At 48.7% G+C, this 24,107-nt stretch overlaps 1 protein-coding gene across 2 annotated transcripts in view; it reads right to left on the bottom strand.

Annotated features, from left to right (window-relative positions):
• Positions 1 to 23,116, bottom strand: part of CERS2 (ceramide synthase 2) — a 48,531-nt gene extending 25,415 nt beyond the window's left edge. Inside the window, exon 1 of one of the 2 annotated variants that reach the window (XM_034756762.1) lies at positions 22,933 to 23,116. The gene's annotated coding sequence lies outside the window, so the exon portion shown is untranslated. Of the gene's footprint in view, positions 1 to 4,240; positions 4,263 to 22,932 lie in introns of those variants that run through there. The other variant, XM_034756763.1, reaches the window with a different exon arrangement.
• Positions 23,117 to 24,107: the final 991 nt, after the last annotated feature.

Raw genomic sequence — 24,107 nt, 5'->3', positions numbered from 1 at the left:
GGTTTAGCAGATTAGGAAACTAACCGTGTCAGGACTTGTCTTAAATACCATCCGTGGAAAACAAATGACGCTAGGTGACCCCATGTCTCCCGAGCAGAGCAGCTCCTCCCAGGTTCTCCCACTGCTGCATCTCTCAACGCGGAGCTGCAGGTGCTGGGCCTTGTGCACGCTGCTGAGGCTCGACGGGAGGGGCAGCCAGACAGCGGAGGTCGTTGTGGAACAGCTCTACAGCACGAGCGCCTACTGGCCAAGCAGGTTGGGCCTCGCCATGCCGGGTGCTACAGAAACACACTGAGGGAGAGTCCCTGCAGCTGCACCGACTGGTCCCACGCTGATGTGCTGCATCACACACACACACACGCACACACGCACACCTAGGAGAAGCTGGATGGATCAGTTAGTGCATTCACTGAACAGAGACAGAACACACACCATGGCTTTCTAGGACGCTTTGCATCTATACATCTTAAATGGCTTTGCAAAAGTGTCACGCCCCTTCAGTTTATGGGCGGAGAAACAGAGGCACAGAGAGGCAGAGTGATTTGGCCAAGGAATTAGTGGCAGAGTCAAGAGTGGGACCCAGGAGTCTTGACTCCCAACCCCCTCACCCCAACCAGCAGACCCCACTTTCCTCACGGAGCTGGAAATAGAACCCAGGAGTCCCAACTCCCAGATCTCCTGCTGCTGATGATCACCATGCAGAGGTACCAAGGAAACGTATACTGCAAACGCACCTTGTCACAGCCATCTGGTCAGCCGGCACAGAGGAGCACATCTCCCTCAGTCCCTCTGCAGCGCCTGCTCCTACGTTCCAGGGTGCCCTCGACAGCCCCCAAGTACTGCCCTCAATGCAATAACCCCCTACACCAGGCAGGCCACGGGTGCGTTCACCCCACATGCAGGGAGCACAAGAGGAACGGGGGCCCTGATGGCTGCGTGGGGAATGGGATGAGTCAAGGGGGCTCCCAGATCACAGCAAGCAAGAGCAATAAAAGCCCCCCATCCCTCAGCCTTTTCTTCGTAGGATCCCCCAGTCCAAGGGTGGCCCTGACCCCAGAGGGATGTGCTATGGCCCAAAGCCCTTAGGCAGACAATAGCTGGTACCTCCTTTAATCAGTAGCCCGGAGGCGGGGTGACCCCGATGGCAGGGATGCTGAGCCCCCACACTCAGACCCCTGGAAGGGAGCACCTGGAAGCGGGTTGGCTACCTGCCAGGGTCCTCTGCAAAGCCAAATGGATCCAATCCATTGAGCGCATAGCATCCTGAGCGTGGCCAACTTCGTGCACAGGCTGCCAAGACATGGCTTCTGCCCCGCAGGACGCTGAGGTACGTGGGAGCAGGCAGGGTGGGACAAGTGAGCACACAGACGGGGTGGCGGGGAAGTGCGGAGTGGGCGAAGGGAGCAGAGACATGGGCAGCACATGGAGATCTGGAGTGCGGGAGTTGGGGAAGGGCGCAGATCTTGGCTGCAGTCACAGAGACCAGGCTGTGCCCAGGGCCCTTCCCCTCCACCCCCCACAGCTACTGAAGTGCTGCTTCAATGCATCTGCTGAGCAGGACCCTGGAAGGAGACTGTCCCCCTTCCCAGGGCAAGGGCCTAGCTAGGAAGCCCAGGACACAGGGAGCTGAGGAGGGGTGTAGCTGGGCAGGCATGTGGCAAGAGCCAGGGACACCCAATGGTGCAGCTTGTCACAAGCTGTGGTTTCCTCCTGAGTCACATGGGGTGTTCCAGGGCGGGGTGGGGCAGGGACTTCCTCAAACGAAGTCAGTACTCCTTGCCCAAGCGCATTGCGAGTGTCCACAGAGGTGAGCCAAGAGGCTCACATTTGGGAAATAGAGGGGAGAGGTTACCACACAGTGTCTCACACACCCAGAGCACCCCATGTGCACAGCTCACTCATACACACACACCCCAAGCCAGGTGCTCGTGCTCTCTCACACATACATTCGGATTTAAGAGCACTGCAGCAACAGCCAAGCCATTGGAAATAACTCAGTCATTCAAAAGGAAGAGCCACGTGGCGAACACACCCATGGGGAAGACCCACTGTGTTTGCAAGCCAACCAACCTAGCTGCTCTCACTCAATGCAACATACACAAAAGAGACACACAGAGACTGCAGCTGAAGATGACAGTAGCCAGGAGACGCTAGATTTCGCCATTCTGGGCCTGCTGCAGCCTAGCTAATAAGGGACAAGTCTGCAAATGAGGACTCCTGGGTTCCTTTACTGGCTGTGGGAGCAGATCTAGTGGTTAGAGCCAACAGGACTGGGAATCAGGACTCCTAGGGTCCATTCCCAGCTCTCTCTCTCTGCCCGGCTGCAAAAGGCTGGGCCCTCTCTGCCCTAGTTCCCCCTCTTCAAACCAGGGACGTTGATCTTCCACTCACCTCCACAAAGTACCAAGTTTGATGGGTACAGAGCACTATTGGGAACAGTGCAATTTTGTCCACATCCAAATGGGAATTGGAAAATAAGCTCTTCCCCGCCCCCCTTGCTCTGTGCTGAACTGGGACCCCGACTCTGCAAAGCAGATTGTGCCTGGTTCTCAAACCCGAGTTCTTCTACCCCTCACAAACATTCGGTGGGTGGAAGCCCCATAGTTAGAAGCAAAGCACAGACACTGGACTGGGCCCCAGCTGGGGCAGCAGACAGGTTTACCATGCCATGGCCTGGTGCAGGACAGGCATCTCAGGGAATCGCACAGGGACTGAAACGGCTGCTGCAGGGAACACAGACACAAGGGCAGAGCGCTGCCAGCTGAACAGCTTTGCAGGCATTAAGGGAGGGCCGGGAAGTGACTTAAGGTCACACGTTTTGGCTCAGGCTAGGCGGGGAGACGGCGCACAGTGGAATGTGTGGGGAGTCCCCCAACAAAGTCCTCAGAAAGAGTCCTATCGCTGTAGCATTGCTGCCCCGCTGGATTTGTCGTTAACACTGCAGTGTGATATTTTAATAAGCCACCCACCAGGAAGGGCTGTTTCCTGATTCACAAGCATCTATGTGTTGTCATTGGGGAGCCGAAGAAAGGGAAACCGAGGCAGCGGACACATGGCCTGACCCCATGAAAAGGTGTATAGCTACTACTGCAATACAAGCAACAAACTGAAACAAGACAATGCACCAGTTTCTCCAGTATCCCATTGCTAACACCATCTCATACCAGTCAACCTCCAATAATGCTCCAAATTCTGCAGGAATGGTGGGGGCAACACCAGTTGGTAGCTCAAGCAATGGCCAGATGCATAGTTGTACCTGGGATTACTACAAGGACCCACCACATCAAGGAACGCAGATCACCTCCTGCCCACTTTCCAACCTTTTCTAAGCTACTTTGCTGTTGCTGCAAGTTCCATAGGTCAACAAACCTGTGCAGATTCAAGCCAGGCTGGCCAAGTGCACAGCCCGTTCCACTTCCCTAGTACTAGCCATTCCAGAATCTGCACGCGTGTTGTGATGCCATCCCTATCCCCAGGGAGTTCCAGTCAACAGCTGCAAGGAGATGCTATGTTATTAGTAGCCACTGGGCAGGGTTGAGAACAAGTCACAGATCAACTCCCTGAAGGAGCCAACGTGCCTTTCTAGAGAATGGTTCTTTGGCCAGGGCTGCGTTTGTTATAAAGACAGTCGAGGAGCAAGATGCGTAAGGTTTGATTTATGAACTCACTTTTGCACCCAAGGCAAAAGAAGCTGGCAGAGCCCTCGCGTGTCTCAAACAGTCCCTGCATATCAGACTTAATCACACTAGTGGGTTGTTGTCCTTGGCTGGAGGCCCTAAGCAATACCACAATGCACATAAATAATAATTACAGGTGCCTAGAGACACCAGCCAAGATCAGGGCCCCATTGTGCCAGGCGCTGCACAGACAGAGGACAAGAGACCCAAAGAGCTCATTGTCTCAACAGATAAGCCAGACAAATGAAGGATTATGATCCCTATTTCACAGATGAGAAACTGAGGCCCAGAGATTCATGGCTCCATTCACATTTTTTGTTCAGGTTTAACTCAGTTGGTTAGGGGTGGGATTTTTTGCCACCATAGGAACAACCTGTGGACACAGTGGTACTGGTATAAAGGCACTCAAAGGCTCATGCTATGGTGCTGTACCGCTTTAACTGTAGCCGTTTCTAAACCAATGTAGTTAAAGTGCTGCACGCCCTTAAGCATGTGCCTAACTTTAAGCACAAGCTTCAGTCCCTCTGAAGCCAGGTTTAAAGTTAAGCATGGAGTTTACTTACTCAGGGCCTCAGCCAAAGGAGTGGCAGAGCTGGGAATCGAAATCCAGTCACCTAAGTCCCAGCCCAGGGCCTTCGCTTCTCCGGAATTCCCTGCTCCTTTATTCAATCTGAAATACACAGCCAGGTCTCACAGATAAGGAGATGCAGAAGATGGGTGCCGTAAGATTTGATTTCATCCTTCCTGATCATTTTGAAAGCCCCAAATCCTTTTACAAAATTACAAGCCATCTACACCAATTCCCTTCAGCCACTATAAAGATGCAGCCACCTCTGGATTGGAATGTGGCAGCTGCTAGTGCTTAACAGCCATATGGTAACACTACACAGCACTTCAGGATAGGAACTGGTTACTAGTACCTAGCGCTTATCTAGTGCTTTCCATTAGCAGATCTCAAACTATTTTCAAAGGAGGTCAGCATCATTACCCCGTTGTACAGATGGGGAAACTGAAGTACAGAAGGACATGACTCACCCATGGTCATCCAACTAGGCCAGAACAAGGAAAATTCTACAAGCACTTAAAGCAACAGGAGAGCTTCAGGAGGGGAACCGAGGTTACCCTACTGCAATCCAGGTTTAGAACAAACAACAAATATATTGACCAAACTATGACAGCAATGAGGTGCGGAGGTATCATGTGACTTATAGACACTGCTGTCAAGTCGGGATCAGCTGCAGGCTGTCATGGAAATCCACACCTAGCCCTTGAATCAGCACCCGGCTGGGCACTGGGGAGGTCTTATCCGCCAGATCATTCAGCAAACATTCTCAAGCCCACCTGACCCAGCTAGTCACCACAGGGTTGTGAAATTATTGTGCTGCTGGCATGTTGGCCAAAGGTTTGGCTCAGGGACTTTGCCCTCATTCTGGAGGGTCACAGAGAGATGATTAACCTAGCTCCGCGACCTGAGACCTGGGGTAAAAAGACTCCCTGAGTGCTGAAGAAAAACCCAATAGGATCTGCCTTAGTGGGAACTGCTCTCCGCGCTGCATGTCTAAGGGTCAGATTCTGATCTCAGGGACACGGGCAGAAATCCTGGGTAACCCTCCTGACTCAGCAGTGCATCAGATCCAACGTTCCTCTAGCGCACAGATCACACCCACACTGCCGAAGCAGCCATAGGAAGTGGCAGGCGTTTGCCTTGAGGACATTCGTTCTTGCCAAATATCTCCCCACCCCACCCAGCTGAATTATTCTTCCAACCCACCAGCACACACTGGCACCAGGGTCTCCCACTTTGAACATTTCTTGCCTCCTAACAGGGATGAAAAATCCCCAGGATACAGCAAGAGGGCCATGGAATGGGCACACCTTTAAAGGGACACTGTTAAAAAAAAAACAAACGGCAGCTTCCTCCACTCAACCAGTCTACTCGGGATGGGGATACACACCCACAGCCGCAGACTTTAAACTCAGTCGCCTTACTGGAAGCTTGGTCTATATTACAGTTAGGTCAATGTCGCTACCGCTGATGTAAGCTGATCACTACACCAACTTAATACCTATTGCATTATTTACATCGCCTCTTGGCTGTTGGCCTCGGGGCAGGGGACTCCAACTGTCAGTGCCCCACACAGTTAAGTCGGTGGAAGCACTTCTGGTGAGGACGCACACCATCGACAGAGCAGGCGCAGTGTGGACATGAACACCGCAATAATTACTGCAATGGCTGTAAATTGACCTAACTTAGGTCAACTGAATTTTGTAGTGTAGAAAAGACCTTAGGTCACTAAGGGCATTTGCATGTGTATAATCAATGCAAAACCCCGATATAGGAGCTCTGCAGCAGGTAAACCAGGCTTATGCCATCCATCTTATTTCCATACAGGACCAGATTAAATTGCTCCAGGATAAGTGTTTGCATGGGCATAACTGCACTGATGCACTAATGCCAGCATGAATTTTTTCTTCCATTAGTATTGCAAAATCTCAGCACAGCTGTGACAGCAAGAGCCAGAACAAAATCTAGCTCATGCATCAGAATTAACTAACTCTGATTGCCTGAGGCAGAAGAAGTCCTAGTCTTCACCCTGAAGATCCCAGAATGCAAGAATGACAGAACAATATCCCTCACCCAATTTTTACTCGTCAACTAAGCAAGTTCAGCACGGCCAACATTCGTGATTTTAAGGGATATTTTGTGAGACTTGCTTTTTTTCCTTAAAGCCCCAACTCCTGGAGTCCTGTGATCTCAGCACAATTTAAAAAAAAAGAAGGCAAGTTTCTAGCTAAAATGATGGTGGAGAAAAGCTTGGACAATTGACCCTATAAGGGTCCAAGACACAGGAAGTAAATAAAAACAACCCATTATTACGGTCTCATGGTTTTGGTTTTTTTTGAACCACCCTCATCAGATTTGAGCACTCCGGGGGGTTGGCAGAATCTCTCCAGAAGACATCATCTAGCTATTTAGAGTGTAGGCTGTTCAGGGCAGGAATTGGCTCTCACTGTATCTGTACAGGGCCTGGCACAACAGGACCTGAGCTGAAATCAGCGAGATGAAAGATTACAGTGGCTACCGTAATAGAGCTAAGAAAACAACAGTCAATATGGAACCCCATGGTATCATTTTTAATAGAGCAATGCTGTATTTTCAGAAAGATTTCATACCTGTTAGAAAAGGACAAAAATAATGGTCCTGAAATCAGTACACCGCTACCTTGATATAATGCGACCTGATATAACAAGGATTCGGATATAACGCGGTAAAGCAGTGCTCCGGCGGGGCTGCGCACTCCGGTGGATCAAAGCAAGTTCAATAGAACGCAATTTCACCTTTAACACGGTAAGGTTTTTTGGTTCCCGAGAACAGCGTTATATCGGGGTAGAGGTGTACATCTTAGCCAGGTCTACACTAGAAAGGGTTTGCCAGTGTAGCTATAACCAGCAAACCTTCCTAGTGCAGATGCATCATCTACTGGCAAAAGAGGGCTTTTGCCAGTATGGCGTATATCAATCAAAATCAGTTACACCAACAAACCCACTTTCATGCCGGAATAACTGGGCCTGCACTGCGGTTTTGCTGGTACAGAAGAGATGTTAAATAAATCATCAGTCCCTTAAGCTACATTACTATACCAGCAAAAGATTCTAGTCTAGATCTGGCCTTCCAGTAGTGATATGACCTTTGGGGAGGAAATTGCTGTAAAACTATTAGGTGTATTACGGCACCTCTCAGCCCCAGTCATGAATAGGGACCCCATGGCGCAAGGCGCTGTACAAAGCACAGAACAAGACGACAAGTCACTGCCCTAAAGCTATTCCAATCTACCCATCAGCAATGAGTGTGTGGAGTGGATTCCACTGATCTCCCCTGCTGTGACAATACCCTGAACTGCATGATAACCCCTAAATATACATAACAGTGCTACTTTAGTGTGTGTATTATGGCAGCACCCAGAGGTCCCAGCTCAGGTGCCAGGCGCTGCACAAACGTAGAGCAAGAGACGGGCGGGAGAAAGGATCTCCATTTTACAGATGGGAACCCAAGACCCAGAGAGAGCATTTAACTTGCCCAAACAAGTCACACAGGGAGTCGGTGGCTGAGCTGGGAATCAAAACCTAAATCTCACGAGTCCCAGCCCAGCACCTTCAGCCCCAGACCATTCTTCCTCTGTGTTTGCTTAGGGGATTGGTAACTGATGCTCTGGTATCCCCTCTGAAGGAATCAACTGACCACTTTGCAGGGATCTCTGGCCTGGTCAACTGGGGATTCATTCCCCGGCATGGTTGCTACTGCTGCAAATTCCCTAGCGTGGACACCGTTTGTGCCAGGTTAACAGCACTGACGGAAACTGTGCTGCGCTGGTGTAACCCACGTACACATTAGGGGTTTGCATTAGTGCAGCTACCCCAGTGCCCAATATCTGCAATGTAGAGCAGGTATTTGTCCACCTGCATGCACTCATCTCCCAGAGAGATGCCAATAGAAACCCTAGGGCTTAATGCTTATTCACACTGGCATCACCAAGCGAACATTCAATAATACATGAAGCCCCAGTCCCTCTCCACTGAGATACACATTAGTTCCAGTTTTATAGCTAGGGAAACTGAGGTACAGAAAGTGGGAGAGTCTTGCTCAAAGACACAGAGGTAACTCAGGACATCCCAGCTCCCAGGTCTGAGCTCTGGCTGCTACAGCAGGCTGCCTCTTGGCAAGCTGAGTAGCTACTCTCGATGCTGGAGCCATAAAATTATACAAAATTCAGCCTGGAAGGGACCTTGAGAGGTCATCTAGTCCAGCCCCCTGCACAGAGGCAGGACCAAGAATACCTAGACCATCTCTGGCAGGCGTTTTTTTAACCTGCTCTTAAAAACCTGCAGCCACGGGCATTCCACCACCTTCCTTTGGAAGCCTATTCTGGCATTTAACTGACCTTATAGTTGGAAAGATTTCCCTATTATCTAACCTAAATCTCCGTTGCTGCAGATTAAACCCATTACTTCTTGTCCAACCCACAGTGGACATGGAGAACAATCTAGCACAGCCCTTACCCTATTTGAAGACAGTTATCAAGTCCCTCCTCGGTCGTCTTTGTCTCACGACTGAACATGCCCAATTTTTTTTACCCTTTCCTCACAGATCAGGTTTTCTAAACCTGGTATCATTTTTGTTGCTTTCCCTGTGGACTCTCTCCAGTTTGTCCATATCTTGCCTGAAGTGTGGCACCCGGAAGTGGACACAGTCCCCCAGCTGAGGCATTACCAGTACTAAACAGAGTGGGACAATTACCTCCCATATCCTACACACAACACTCCTGTTAACACACACCAGAATGATATTGGCCTTTTTTAAAAATTGCATCATATCGTTGGTTCAGATTCAATTTGTGATCCACTATAACCCCCAGATCCTTGTCAGCCGTATTACCGCCTAGGCAGTTAGTCCCCATTTTGTAGCTGCGCATTGATTTTTCCTTCTTAAGTGAAGTATTTTGCAATTCTCTTTACATAATTTCATCTTGTTGATTCTGAACCAATTTGTCAAGGTTGTTTTGAATTCTAATCCTCTCCTCCAAAGTGCTAACAACCCGTCCCAGATGGGCATCACCTGCAAATTTTATAAGCATACTCTCCACTTCATTATCCAAGTCATAACTGAAAATATTGATTAGTACTGGATCCAGAACTGACCCTTGTGGCACCCACTAGATAGGCCATCCCAATCTGATAGCGAACCACAGATAACTCCTCTTTGACAATGGTTTTTCAATCAGTTGTGCACCCACCTTATAGTCGTCGTCTTCTTCAGCTATCCCTCGATGCGAGGATGATGTCTGCCGAGGGTGGGTCATCGGCGAGTTTTTAAGTGGCCAAGGAGCCCAATTCTTGCCCTGCAGATTTTCCCACAGAAGTGACAGGTGTAATCTTGGAGGAGATATAGTTGTTGGCTGGAGTGTTGAGCCCTTTCTTTCCTCCTTTGTCGCTTCTCTGTTTCATGAGCACGTCTGTTCTCCTCAAAGTGAGCTGTGGCTTGGTGTATGGTGTGGCATCACTGTGTTCTGTTCCGTGCCGACTCCTCCCACTTTGTTGGGTTGATGCCTCCCTTTTTAAGATGTACTTTCAGTAGGTCTTTGAAACTTATCTGCTGCCCTCCGCAAGCCCTTCTTCCCTGACTTAACTGAGAGAAGAGCACTTGCTTCAGGAGGCAAGCGTCAGGTATACATACAGTGGCCAGCCCAGTGGAGTTGGTATTTCGTGACCTGTGCTTCTATAGTGCTGATGTTGGCTGCAGAGAGAACGCTGATGTTAGTGCGTCGGTCTTCCCAGCTTCTGAGGCAGAGTTGCTGGAACCACTCCAGCCGCTTGAGATGTCGTCTGTAGGTTACCCAGGTCTCACATCCATAGAGAAGGGTGGGGGTGACAACTGCCTTGTACACCAAGATCTTGGTACCTTGATCCCTACACTGAAGACTTGTTTGAGTAGTCTTCCAAAAGATGTGCTGGCACAGCAGATCTTGTATTCAATGTCTGTGTCAATGCTGGCTGTTTGGGAGAGGTGGCTACCAAGGTACGGCAAATAGTCCACATTTTCTAGGGGTTCTCTGCTGATGGTGATTTGTGGAGTATGAAGAGTAGTTTGTGCAGGTGAGGGCTGGTAGAGTACCTTGGTTTTCCCAATGTTGAGAAAGAGACCCAGGCTGTGATAGGCATCTGCAAAAAGATTTAGGGTGCTTTGCCGGCCTTTGGGTGTTCAAGAATGACACAGTCATCTGCATACTGAAGGTCAGAGATGCCAATTTTTGTGATTTTAGATTTTGTTTGGAGACATCGAAGATTCAGGAGTTAGCCATCCAGATTCTGTCAGGAAGGCGGTCGCAAATGAGAATCAGGATCACAGCAAGGTAAATAGAGAAGAGTGTTGGAGCAATGACACAGCCCTGCTTGACACCGGTGCAAATGGTTTGGTCTCTGAGCTGTTGCACAAAATGGTGGCAGTCATCTCATCATGAAGTAGTCTGTTGATAGAAATGAATTTCTGTGGCCAAAACCTACACAGCACCTTCCATAGGGCATCACGATTGATAGAGTGAAAGGCCCTGGTTTGGTCGATGAATGCCATAAACAGTTCCTGGTGTTGCTCTCTGCACTTCTCCTGAATCTGTCGTGCCACGAAGATCATGTCGGTTGTGGCTCAGGATGGCCTGAAGCCACACTGATTCAGGGAGGAATTCCTCAGCAAGGGGAAGGAGACAGGTTAGTAGGATCTGGGCAAGAATCTTCCCTGCAATTGAGAGGAGAGCAATACCGCTGTAGTTCCCACACAAAGATTTGTCCCCTTTCTTGAATACTGTAACAATGCTGGTGTTCTTAAGGTCAGGTAGAATTTCTTCAGAGGTCCAGATTTTGTCAAGGAGCTAGCAAAGTTTGTGGTGGAGTATTGTTTCACCAGCTTTAAAAACTTCAGCTGGGATGTTGTCTGGGCCTGGTACCTTGTGATTTTTTTGTCTGGGTGATGGCATGCCAGACTTCCTCAGAAGATGGGGGATCAGCAAGGTGTTCCATTGCTGAGCATGGTGGAATAAACTCAATGGCGTCTTCAGAGACCGTGGATTTGCGGTCTAGTAGGCTCTCAAAATGCCCCTTCCAGAGTTGTTTAATGGCTGCATTGTCCTTGAGAAGGGTGGAGCCATCCTGAGAATGTAAGGGGATTGGGCCTTTTGAGCTTGGCCCATATATAACTTTTGTTGCTTGAAAGAAACTTCTCATGTCATCCTAGTCTACGAAACCCTAGATCTCAGAGGCCTTCTCTTGTCACCACTTGTCTTTGATGTCACATAGCCACCTTTGGACTTTGGCTTGAAGCAGGTGATAGGGCTCATGTTTTTGTTTGTTAGAGGAATCATTTTGCCAGTTACAAAATGCACCTTACAGTAATTTCATCTAGACCACATTTCCCTAGTTTGCTATTGAGATTGTCATGTAGGCCTGTGTCAAAGGCCTTACTAAAAATCAAGATACATCACATCTACTGCTTCTCCCCCAGCTATTAGGCCAGTAACCCTAATCTGTTCTTGACAATTCCATGGTGGCTATTAATCATCATCCTATTATCCTCCAGGTGCTTACAAATTGATTGTGTAATAGTTTATTCCAGTATCTTTCCAGGTATCCAAGTTTGGCTGACTTGTCTATAATTCCCCAGGTCGTCTTTGTTCCCCTTTTTAAAGAGAGGTACAGTACTATGTTTTCCCTTCTTGAGTCCATTCACACCTCAGCCCTCCTCCATGAGTTCTGGAAGATAATTGCTAAGGGCTCTGAGACTGTTCCTGAAATACCCTAGTATGAACTTCATCAGGCCCTGCTGCCTTGAATAGGTCTAACTTATCTAAATATTCTTTAACCTGTTATTTCCTTATTTTGGCTTGCGTTCCCTCCCCCTTGTTGCTAATATTAATTGTGTTAAATATCTGGTTACAATTACAATATACCTCTCTAGTGAAGACTGAAGCAAAATAGACATTGAACACCTTGTCCGTTGTTAGCTCTCCTTCCCTGCTAAGTAGAGAATCTATGCATTCATCCGCCTTTCTCTTGCACCTAATGTATTTAAATAGCCTCTTCTTATTGCCTCTTATGCCCCTTGTTACACAGAACTCATTTTGTGCCTTAGCCTTTCTGATTTTGTCCCTACATGCTTGTGCTATTCCTTTGTACTCCTCTTGGCAATTCATCCATATTCCCACTTGTTGTAGAATTCCCATCTTGTACCACCAGCCCAATAGTCTATGATGCCACTGTAGTTACCTGCACTTCTACAACATTGGCAGAGCTGAGGGGTGGGGGAATTCAGGGCAGGAATGGCAGTAGAGGCTGCAAGTTAGGATTGAAGCAGCAGTGATGTGGGAGTGTGTAGACAGGACTGGAAGAGCAAGGAGTGCTGCTGGCTGAGGTTTAGCAGAGCAGTAGCACTTGCCTACCCTATGCCCGGGTGACATTAGCACATCCTCACTTCCACAGATGCTAAATTCCCAGGCTTCAGCCTTCCTAGGGAAGGCAGTGCTGGGCATACAGCTATGCTGGCCGCCCTCCCCCGCTGCAGAGGAACTAGGAGGACAAAGAAGGAAAACAATCTCACAAAGCAGGATTAGGCACTAACACAAACAGGCCGCACTCTCGGGTTTCACTAAGTAAAGGACATTGGATGACTGAAACCAGAGCTGAGGATCAGGGAACCAGACCAGGGTCCTGATTTTCCTCAGTTCAGGGTTGAGATTTCCAGAATCAGGGACCTCACAGGAGTCACCTAAATCAGTGGCCTGATTTACAGCTGTCACTGGGAGCTGCGGGGACACAGCACCTCTGAAAATTAGATCCTCCCCTTGCAAAAAGCCAGCGCACAGACCCCTCCCCACTTAAATCCATAATCTCTGAGTTCAGGCACAAAAGGGCACTTACGGGATGTCTAAGAGCTACCACAGTACAAATCGAAATGCAACCAGGGGAGATTTAATCCTGTAGCACCCAGAGTGAGGGGAGGGATAAGATCCCAGCTCAGGTGGGGTATGTAACCCATTGCACTAATACAGATTTAATAGGACCATCACACAGGGAGGTAGCACGGGCTGGGAGTCAGGAGATACGAGATCTATTCTCAGCCCTGACCTTCGGCAAGTCTCTCCATTTCCCGTCCCACTTCATGTCCATTAGATGGTTGGCTGTTTGGAGCAGGGACCACCCCCTAGAGGGTTCACCTACACTGCAATAAAAAAACCCAGAGTCTCAGAACTTAGGTCAACACAGGCTCGGGCTGCAAGGCTAAAAAATAGCATCGTAGACGTTCTAGCTTGGGCTGAACCCTGGGCTCGGAAAACTCACTGTAAGGGGTGGGTCCCAGCTCCCGGGCTCCAGCCCAAGCCCAAACAATTACACTGAAACAACTACCAGCTGCAGGTCTTTTATTGCAGTGTAGACTTACCTTATGTGAATGTACCACATCTAACATGATGGGGCCCACATCTCAGTTGCGGCCTCTAAACACCAATGGAATGTTATATATTTGTAAAGTGTTTTTAGCTCTCCAGATGACAAGCACTAGATAAGAGCTGGAGGTTGTGTATATACACCGCTCTAGCTCTTGCCTACCAATTTTCATCTGGAGATCTCAAAGCACTTTACACAAGTGGTCAGTCTCATTATCCCCATCCTATAGATGGGGAAACCGAGGCATAGGGAGGGGAAGCAACTTGCCCAAGGTCACCCAGCAGGCCCACAGCAGAGCTGCGAACAGAACCCAGGTCTCCTGAGGCTCTATCCATCAGGCCACAGAGAGAGGATGAGCGAGAGGGGAGGAGCAGAGCTGTCCCATGAAAGGATCTTGAAGTCTGGAATTACAGGTTTGAATGACAACCAAGAACAGGCCCCCACTGGCATGACCCTCCAGCCTTGGGAAATCAGTGCCTCTGGCATCTTCGCTGTACAATCAATATTTTACTTTCAGTGAAACAAGGGATGAGTGCGCCAAGCCCCCTGATTGACCTGCTGGCTCAGGGAGGTCTGCCCTGCCCCGTGCCAGAGCTAATATTAGTTCGTCTACTTAAAGATTCAATAGACTGCGGGGGAGGGAATGACACTTCTTCCAAGGAACTTGGTTTCTATTTGCCTGTCTCCTCACCCTCCTCTTCAGTCTTGAAGTTTTGCTAAGTAAGGAAGATTTGTAAGGAGGAGGGAGGGAAAAGAACAGCAAGAAATCCATGCTGCTGCTAAAACAAATGGGAGCAAGGGCTGTAACTGGCATGGATCAAAGCTGCCATATGTCAGCTGAGACCATCTGGGGTGCAATGGAGGAAAAATGTCCCAACTATTAGCATAGTTAAGCACCAGAACAGGTTACCAACAGGGATGTAGAACCCCTGTCAGAGGTTTTTAAGAACAGGTTAGACAAACACCTGTCAGGGATTCTGTAGGCTTACTTGGCCTGCCTCAGTGCAGGGGACTGGACCAAATGACCTCTCGAGGTCCATTCCAGCCCTGCATTTCTATGATTTGATGACGATCAAAGGCACGAAGGGCAGGCAGGTGCCCCTTGAGGCTACAGCCCTACTCCCCTAACACCTTGCATTAGAGCAGGGGTTGGCAACCTTTCAGAAGTGCTGTGCCAAGTCTTCATTTATTCACTCTAAAATAAGGTTTCGCGGGCCAGTCATACATGTTAACGTTTTTAGAAGGTCTCCTTTCTATAAGTATATAATATATAACTAAACTATTGTTGTATGTAAAGTAAATAAGGTTTTTAAAATGTTTTAAAAGCGTCATTTAAAATTAAAACAAAACACAGAGCCCCCCCGGACTGGTGGCCAGGACCCGGGCAGAGAGAGTGCTACTGAAAAATCAGCTCGCATGCCGCCTTTGGCACATGTGCCATAGGTTGCCTACCCCTGCATTAGAGGATCCCAAAGAGCTTAACATTGATTTGGCCTCACAACCCCCTCGTATGGGAGGAAAATCCCACTACCCCCATTTTACGGATGAGGGAAACTGAGGCACGGAGCAAGGAAGCAACTTGCTCAAGGTCGCCCAGCGAGTCAGTGGCCAAGCCAGGATTAGAACTCAGGGGGTCTTGGCACCCAGCCCACTGCTGTGCCCAACAGACCATGGTCTGGTTTAGTAGAGGAAGGTGGGTGGGCATTATCTTCTCTTTATAGATGGGTTAGATTAAAAGTTTTTTGGGACAGGGGCTGTCTCTCACCAAGAAGGGGAAGTGACCTGTCTGATGTCACATATCCAACCTGGTGACAGGAACAGAACCCAGGAGTCTGATCTCTCAAATGGCTCTAATCACTACACATCACTCCCTTCCTCTCTAGATCTCAAAGCGCTTTACAGAGGAGGTCAGTATCCCTGTCTCCTCATTCAACGCACAGGGAAACAGACACAGAGACAGGAAGTGACTTGTCCAAAGACCCCCAGCCGGCCAGTGGCAGAGTTGGGAATAGAACTCAGGGCTCCAAGACCCAGTCTAGTATCCTACATACCAGGCCACAGGGCCTCTCATCGTATTAACAACAATGTAAAGGGAGATTTTCCAGAAGCATCAAAGGGATTTTTAGGTGCACAAGTGCCATCCAAAGCCAATACGACTTGGGTCCCTAAATCCCTGGGGTACTTTTGATCACCTCCTTCCTTATTGCTTGGTTTGTTTACTAACCCGTACAGCTAATCAGAAGTATTTTAGTTTTTAATGAACACTGTGTGAGATTCCCTAGATCGCTAACAGAATTTTTGCAAAAATAGCTACTTACAAAATATATTTAAAGAAAGAGCCTGGGGGGGGGAGGGGAAATCAATCCCTCAGTTACTCTTCTGCCAATCCCTTTAGCTCAGGGGAGTGCAAAAGTTAACGAGTGCTGCGGTCCATTTTAGGGATGGGATGACTAAAGCAGCATCATTAAGTCAGTTAATATGCTTTTCAGCTCATTTTTCATTTATAGATTCATAGATTCCAAGATTGTGATCATCTAGTCTGGCCTCCTGAATAGCACAGGCCCAAAAACTGCCCCGAATTAATTCCCGTTTGAACTAGAACTTTTCTTCAATGCTTGGGGTGTTTTTAAAAGATAAACATCCAACCATTGTATGGCTCTGGTCCGTTCCAATTGTCCCACTGTCACACCTGGCTGATGAGACATTTCCAAAAGTTTGGGCAGCAAATGGTTCAGGCACTGGACAGGAACTCAAAAGACCCAGGTCTAATTCCCAGCCCAAGTCACTTGGCCTCTCTGTGCCTCAGTTTCTCTTCTAAAGGGAAGAGGATAATTATTTCTTTCTCCCACCTTTGTCTAAGGAATTCAGGCCAAGGACTTTGTCGCACTACATGCATGTTGGGTTGGTTTAGAGTTTGGGTATGTTTAGTCTGCAGAAGACTGGGGGGGGGGGGGGGTAACAATCTAAGTACACAAAAGGTTGTTACAAGGAGGAAAGAGAAAAAATATTCTTAACTTCTGAGGATAGGACAAGAAGCAATGGACGTAAATTGTAGCAAAGGCGATTTAGGTTGGACACTAGGAAAAACTTCCTGTCAGGGTAGTTAAGCACTGAAATAAATTGCCTAGGGAGGTTGCAGAATCTCCATCACTGGATATTTTTAAGAGCAGGTTAGACAAACACCTGTCAGCGATGGTCTAGATAATATTGAGTCCTGCCTTGAGTACAGGGGACTGGACTAAAAAACCTCTCGAGGCCCCTTCCAGGCCTATGATTCTATGTATAGTACTGATCACAATGGGACCCTGATCCAGTTGGGGCTTCTAGGCACTGTTATGATGCAAATAATAAAATAGGAGAATTATGACTGCTTCACATCAGCACTTAGTCATAAGCACAAGACCCACAGAACTCAGATGCTTAGACTGGCTACCTAAACTAGTCTACAAAAAAAACCCTCCATCCTATGCTAATCAAGAGTAAACCGACTGATAAACTCATTGCCAAAATAGCATCCTCATTGTTGCTTCAGTGTGTCATAGCAGCACACTGAGACCCCAATAAAGGCCCTGTCACACAGGGCATTGCACAGACTGTGTGAGGACCACACCCTGCCCATAAAGAGCCCCCAATCTAAACAGACCAGACAGACAAGGACTGATTATCATCCCCACTTTCCAGTGTAAAGCCCCGATCCTACCAGCACTTATGCACATGTTTAGTTTTACCTCCATGAGTCACCGTTAGGCACATGATAAGAAGCGTTTGCAGGATCAGGGCCCAACAAACAAAAACTAGGCAGACAGACAATGGGTGGAAATGGAAAAGAGAGGCCCAGAAAAGGGAATCACAAGGTCAAACAGGAAATCAGTGGCAGAGCTGGGAAGAAAACCAAGGTCTCCCAAGTCTCAGACTGGTGCCCTACCCACTAGACCACAAAGCCACTCTGATGGAGAGCTGTGCAGCTCGCTGGCAGATGAGCTAGAGAGAGCCAGACCATTAAGAAAAGAGATTTTTGTCGGTCAAAGAATGTAAGCAACTAACTGAGCAGAGAGCTGGATTCAGAGATCTAAACAGAGGCAGACACGCAGCTGCAGGCTATGAAAAAGCTTATCAGCTGCATTTGGAATTTACTCAAGTAGTTTGGGTTTTGTTTAACTAATTCCATGCTTTTTTTTTTTAATTTAAAAAAAATGAATGAATGAATGAATGAGATTATGTGCTTGTGATCCCCAAAACCAGGGAAATCTGTAGCATAGGTTAGATAAATGTCTATCAGGGATGGTCTAGACGGTATTTGGTCCTGCCATGCGGGCAGGGGACTGGACTCTATGACCTCTTGAGGTCCCTTCCAGTCCTAGAATCTATGAATCATTGAATCATTGGCAGTGATGCTCCTCAGAATTAAAGGGACATCATCAATTTAAGATTAGTCTCCAAATTTAGGGTTAGCAGGGTTTTTTTTTTTTTTTTTTTAAGTGGCATTATTATTTATACAGCACCAGAAGGCATCTCATGTGCGCTGCAGTATTAAGATGCCAACACCTCTGTCCTCACTTGAAGGCATCCTGATTTAAGTAGACAACTTTACAGATAAGAGCTCAGGGTGGGGTTACAACAGAGCAGTGATGTTTCATTACCTCCACAATTTCCTTTTTTTTTTTTAAATATACATACATAAAAATTCACACACGTGGTTTTTGAGTTATTTGGAGAAGGCTTTCAGACGGTTAGAAGGGAGCAATAGGATTTATTTGCAAAGAAGTGTTGCCGATTCTTGCAATTTGAATCATGAGTCTTGTGATAATTGTTGTTCAAAAAGGCCCTGGTCCTGTAGTCAGGAGGTTACATGAGAATCTATCACTTCTAGCCCTTGTGGTTGCAGAGAAAAGCTTGAGAACATGACCCCCAATGGCAAAACAAAAACAAAATACACCACACACACACCACAGAAGGCAAATCAACAGAACCCAACAGTGCAGCCTACTGGGTAGGTCACTGGACTGGGACGCAGGAGGCTTCGTTCTATTCCTGGCTCTGCCACTGATTTGCTGGGTGACTCAGGCAAGTCACTACCCATCTGTGTGCCTCAGTTTCCCTGTCCGTATAATGATACCTCCTTTGCAAAGCACTTTGAAATCTAAGTGTTGAGTTCTGTTTATTTGCCTCCTGATTTCATTTCATGTTTTTTTAAAAACACATTCATGGGACTACTCATAACAGTAAAAAGTTTAGTTTGTGTGTAAGTGTTTATAGGATCAGGGCCTTGAGTGCTTTTGAAAAACCACACATGGATTTCCAACCAAATAGCTATCCAAGGGGCATGAGAACCAGAAAGTAAAAGTACCTAAAAACAAAAGTGAAACAGATCAGCCTATGTAAACATACACACATGGAGCAGTAGTGATGACAGGTCAATATTCTTAAAATTCTTTCAACCCATCTGACATCCTATAATTCCTGAGTGACAGGTAGGGATTTATTGAGAAGAGAGTCTTTTTGTCTTCATAGTTAACACATTACATCTGGGCAACTTCTGCTTTGCTCCTGCTGGCTTAAAAATAACCAAGCCACGATTTTCAAAAGCAATGAGTCACTTTGTGGAACCGAACTCAAAGCGTTTTAAAAGGGGTTTGAATTTCAGAGTGTCTCAAGTACCTGCCATAGCCACAATGGAGCTATGACAGTTGACACCAGCTGAGGATCTGGCCCAAGGTGTTTCAAGTTGGGCGCCCAAAAACAGAAGCATCAAAAAAAAAAAAAAAAAAGTCACCAGTCATTTGGGGAGGGGGAGGAAAAGGGGGAAATCTACACTCAAAAATAGATAGCTCAGACGAAACTCTCCACTGATGTGAATAATTAACCTGAAGCAGTTGAGTCTTGATTGTCCAGCACTTCAAATCACAGAGCTAGGAAAGCGGGAGGGAAAATGCATGGATTATTAACAGTTTGGTTAACTGGGTGCTCACAAACCCCCCCCCCCCCCAATCTTGCAATCTGACCTCTCCACACAAATCCCAGCCCAAAAGTGTGGTTCCACACGGGTGCAAGGAACCACCCTGCTCAAACCAGACCAAAAGATCAGGCCAAAGCACTAGCAAGAGACAGAAGTGGTAATGATACTGCATCCTACATTTGCTTCAGACTGAAAGCTCTTTGTGGCAGAAAACACTTCTTTAAACTATCTCTGCAAAGTGCCAGGTGCTGCACGTGCCCCCACAAGATTCTGCTCACTCAGCCAAGTTGTTATATTTTTTTTTTTAAAGAGGGAATATTTATAATTCCAGTTATGATGACAAAGAGGAAAGAGAAAATCAAGTACCATTTTCCACTGAGAGCCTTGCAAGATTTGCTGTATAAATAATGTTCCTTGGAATTAATCCATCTAGATGGGAATGGAGAGGAGGGTTGTTTTGGGATGAACTTGGAATCAGAAACTGTTGCTTTTAAAGTGTTTTGGTTTGCTCAGTGCCAGGGTTGTCAGCTGGAGCCACCACGAACAAGGCCAAAGATTCAGGCTCCCCAGTAAATATAAACTAGAACTAGGATGACCCTGGTTAAAACAAGATTAGAGGCGAGACCTTTATCTCAAAGGTAGAAACATACCCCCTTTAACACAGCTATCAACATGCCTCCTTTGGCCAGAAATTCACTGACTTATTTCTGTACAGAATAGACTAATTTTAAAAGGTGCCCAAGAATTACTATAGCATCAGGCAGGTTACACATTCTACCTTATAGACTAACAGATGTATTGGAGCATAAGCTTTCATGGGTGAATACCCACTTTGTCAGACGAAGTGGGCATTCACCCATGAAAGCTTATGCTCCAATACATCTGTTAGTCTATAAGGTGCCACAGGATTCTTTGTTGCTTTTTTCAGATCCAGACTAACACAGCTACCCCTCTGATACTTGACATTCTAACTTAAGGTCCTTATCTGGCCCCCATTATTGTAGTATCTGAGCACCTCACAATCTTTATCCTATTTATCCTCCCAAACCCTCTGTGAGGAAGGATCACCCCCATTTTACAGTGGGGACCCTCAGGCCCAGATGAACTAAGGCCCAGATGCTCAAATGTATTTAGGCTTTTAACTTCCATTGATTTCCTAAGTGATGTGCCCAAGGTTACAAAGAAAGTCTGCGGCAGGGCAGGGAATTAAACCGATCTCCCCAGTCATAGATTAGTGTCCTGACCACGGGGCCATCCTTCCTTTCAAGTTATTCCTAGATTGTTACATTATTCTGCTGATCTTGTGCCATAAGGAAAATTATTGCAGATTCTGACTGTCCTGTTTCGTACAGAGTCAACAAGGGTTCTGACACTCTGGGCTCCTGTCCCCCTTTCCTCCCTCCACCCCCAAAATATGGTAATTGAGAACCTGTATTGCTGAATCAATGAACATTACAAACAGAGACTTTCGTTCTGTTTAAGAGAGAGCCCAGAGATCCAGCTATCTTACTTTGGAAGGCAGCCTCAGATTCTGTATAATGAAACCTATTTTACTGAATGCTAGAATGTACTCACAGACGAAGCATGGGGCTGGGAGCCAGGAATTTCCCTGGCGTCCAACTTGCTGTGTGGTCTTTCCTGAGCCACATAAAACTGGGGTTTTCAGAGTACCCTAGGGGAGTTAGGAGCCAGCTGCTATTAAATTTGCATTTTTCCATCCCCTTAAGCCCCATTAAAAGTTCACATCCTCTCTGATTCAATCCCCCCAAAACACAGGGTGTCTGAAGATGAACATTTATCCAGAACTTAATGCGTGATATGGAATCTTTTCCACAGACTACAATCCGCTTTGACTCAGACTCGTTAACTGGCAAGTCACATTACGGCTCCTGGAATTCAGAAAGCGGGAAGTCAGCAGCCCAGGAGCTTAAAAAACATAAAAAGACTCAGCAGAGATATGTGCTGTTTAACAACTGAAGAGTCAAAACAAGATAAACTCCGGTAATTGAGGCCTTGGAAAACATGCTCCCCGCCAACCTTCCCAGTGACATTAAGCGTTCTGCAGAACCGAGTGCTTTGGAAAGGTCTCAAACTCACCACAGCAACAAGATTGAGGGCAGGGCTGGTGCCTCTCCCCTCCTCCACCCCCCCCCCCCCAAAAAACTGGAAGCAAATGAATAAAAGCCTTATAAACGTAGAAAGCATGTGCCCCAAATGTAGGGAGTATGGTGGGGAAGAGACCATAGACTACTTGGAAAATAATTAAAGCGCACAAACGGCATCGTCCAAACTCCATGAGGCACTACCCATCAAGCAGGGGCGGAGGTGGGGGGGTAAGATACTTTAACAACCGCTCCTCCAACTTACTTGCTGTGCATGATCCACCCAGCCCGCTGCACTCCCTCATTTTAAGGGGAGCGAGAAAGGCCTCGCACCCCCCGCCGGCCCACGTCACCTCGCCAGAGTCTCCCTTGCAAACGGGAGAGCCGATGGACCCCCCCCCCCCCCCCCGCTTTGGCAAACAAACTTCGCAACCCCCCCCCCCCCCGCCCAAGCGAGGACCAGGGCGTGGACAGGATCCCGAGGAATGGGGTGGGAGGGGGAGGGAACGCTTTCGTCCAGCCAAGGCAATCGGCAGCGAGGGACCGACTGCAAAACGGCCCCCCTTCCCCACCCCCCACGGATCAGTTTCTTGGGAACGCTTCAGGGGGGCGGCCACTGGCTGAAACGCACCAAAGCCCGTTTGAAGCCATTAGTCCTGGCAAGGGGGGGGGGGGCTGCAGAAACCACCCCTCCCTTTTTTCTTTTTTAAATTACTTCCACACACAAAAGACAGGGAGAAATCGAGAACCCCCCAAACCCCCCCATATCCCGGGGGGGGAGCTCCCCAAACCCCCCATGTCCAAGGGGGGGATATCCCGGGGGGGCTCCCCAACCCCCCATGTGCCGGGGGGGAGCTCCCCAACCCCCCATGTGCCGGGGGGGGCTCCCCAACCCCCCATGTCCAAGGGGGGGCTCCCCAAACNAGGGGGTATGTGCAAGGGGGTTTGGGGAGCCCCCCCTTGGACATGGGGGGTTGGGGAGCCCCCCCGGCACATGGGGGGGCTCCCCAAACCCCCTTGCACATACCCCCTAGCGGGGGCCGTTGTTTTCCTCCCCCGGGCCGGGGCGGGGAGACGCCGCCTGGCGAAACCCCACCCTGCAGCCAACTCTCGTCAAACGCCGCAAGTCGCTTCCCCTCAGGCGCCGCTGCCAGGCGCCCCCCCCCCTCGCCTCGCGGCGCCCGGGGCGGCGGGCCCCCCTCGCCCTCACCTGTGGAAGAGCGGGAGCGGGAGCGGGCTCCCTGCGGCCTCTCGGTCCCCTGCCAGGCGCCGGGCAACGCGCGCCCTGCCCAAGTGACGTGCCCGCCGCCGCCGCCGCCGCGCGAGAGGCTGGTCAAGCCCCAGCAGTCGACCGCGGAGAAACCGATGGGCCGCGCGAGGCCTCAGCCACCGCCGCCGGGAGGAAGGGCGGGGCCGGCGGGCAGGGGCGGCTCCGGCCAGAGGCCACGCCCCCCACTGCTGCCACCGCGCGGCCGCTCCTCGGGGGCGGGGCGTGAGGGGGCAGGCTGAGGCGGGAGAGAGGTGGGGGGGGATAAATGGGTAGATACGGGCATCAATAGAGATGGATACAGAGATCAATAGAGAAATGGGGTGTATGAGGATCGATAGATACAGGGATCAATAGAGAGATGGGGTGTATGAGGATCGATAGATACAGGGATCAATAGAGAGATGGGGTGTATGAGGATCGATAGATACAGGGACCAATAGAGAGATGGGGTGTATGAGGATCGATAGATACATATGGGGATCAATAGAGAGATGGGGTGTATGAGGATCGACAGAGCCTGTTTCCTGAGTGCGATCAAACAACAACAGGTAGCTGTGACTGCTGGATTCCAGCATGTTCAAAGGGGCATCAGGAAGGCAGCAATGGGCCAGTTCACACCTCTGCACCCTCCTGAGCTACAGAGGGTTATGCAGAACCCCCTCCAAATACTCTGGCCCCCAGTGGGGGTGCAGCAGCTGGGGCTCCCCTCCACTCTTCCTGGCTGCCTCCCAATGGTCGATGTGCTGCTCAGAACCCATTGCATACTACCTTCCTTCCTCCCCAGAGCCACTCCAGCCCTACTGGCCCATCTCTGCCCCAAGGAGGAGGGCAGAGCTGGTAGCTGAGTTGCAGTGAGGTGCTCCCAGAAGCCTCCTTGCGCCCCTCATTTATGTGCCCTCACTCCCCCTCTCTTCCCCAAACAACTAGGGAAATTCAGTGCCCAAAAACTTTGTTATTGCAGCGTTAAGTCTGTCCAGCCTCGTGCCTTTCCAGAACGTTGGGGGGCCCCCTTACTTAAACCTCTGAAAACTAGGAAATACCGAGGTGCACACCAGCCCCTCCTTGCAACCTTCACTCTGCCGCTGGGGAAGTCCTGTCAGTAAGTCTGGCTGATG

This window comes from Trachemys scripta, chromosome 24 (assembly GCF_013100865.1).
Source record: "Trachemys scripta elegans isolate TJP31775 chromosome 24, CAS_Tse_1.0, whole genome shotgun sequence".
Taxonomy (NCBI): domain Eukaryota; kingdom Metazoa; phylum Chordata; order Testudines; family Emydidae; genus Trachemys; species Trachemys scripta.
This window is presented reverse-complemented; position numbering and strand designations above follow the sequence as displayed.